Source organism: Octopus bimaculoides, chromosome 8, assembly GCF_001194135.2.
Source record: "Octopus bimaculoides isolate UCB-OBI-ISO-001 chromosome 8, ASM119413v2, whole genome shotgun sequence".
NCBI lineage: Eukaryota > Metazoa > Mollusca > Cephalopoda > Octopoda > Octopodidae > Octopus > Octopus bimaculoides.
The window spans coordinates 43217027-43217841 of NC_068988.1; the positions used below are offsets into that span (position 1 = coordinate 43217027).

At 33.7% G+C, this 815-nt stretch overlaps 2 long non-coding RNA genes across 2 annotated transcripts in view; one reads left to right on the forward strand and one right to left on the reverse strand.

The window, feature by feature from the left end:
• Positions 1-815, reverse strand: part of LOC128248518 (uncharacterized) — an 18617-nt gene that overhangs the window by 11955 nt on the left and 5847 nt on the right. The gene's annotated exons all lie outside the window — the stretch shown is intronic.
• Positions 283-815, forward strand: part of LOC106880630 (uncharacterized) — a 5829-nt gene continuing 5296 nt past the window's right edge. The window contains exon 1 of the long non-coding RNA XR_001410764.2: positions 283-663. This is a non-coding gene — a long non-coding RNA (uncharacterized LOC106880630). The remainder of the gene's footprint in view (positions 664-815) is intronic.

Consider the following 815-nt stretch of genomic DNA (forward strand, 5'->3'; position numbering starts at 1 on the left):
TAATTCAAATATACATAAATTTTAAGAAATTGGGATCTAGCCTTTTCCCATTTGCAAAATGCGCCCCACTTAATTTTGCTCAGATTACTTTCAATTTTGGTGTATGAATGCAACTCTGAATTTTGATTACGATCAACCAATCACTTTATCTCGTAAATTAAAGAATCTATTATTTGGAATTAAAGTTGAGAAATTTGGGTGATTTTAGCCAATCAACAGACAGCGTGGCATTAGCAGCATGTCACCATGGCAACCGCCGCTGTCTGTGTTGATTTTTCTGACTTGATTCTTCACACCACGAGATTCTTTTCACCCGCGTGTTTTGTTTTAATTTTTCTGTGTTTGTATATTACATATTTTTCTGTGCTTCTGTGTGTTAGTTTTTTTCTGTGTGTTAGTATTTTTACATATTTTTCATTTCATATAATTTTTGGATCCATTGTCTCAGATAACTGGATTTATGATTTCGCTAGATAAATTCTATTCATAAAACTTTAAACAAGGAGTATTTCTTAAACCGTTAGCTTCACATTTCAACAGTTTAACTGAAATTTAGCCCACGCAAGAGGAACTGAGTGGGATATCGTAGAATAGAGAAACTATGGGTGATACAGATCATGACATTATTTTTGAATTCTGCATGCAAAAGCATATGAAATACAGGTATTTTTTCCTTAGAACAAATTCTTTGTTGACCAGTGTTATTCTTATCGTAGTTTACAAATCCAAGAATGAAAACGTTACTCAACTTTAGAGTTTTGGAGACAGAGGCCCCCTTTTCACACACACACACACACACACACACACACATACAC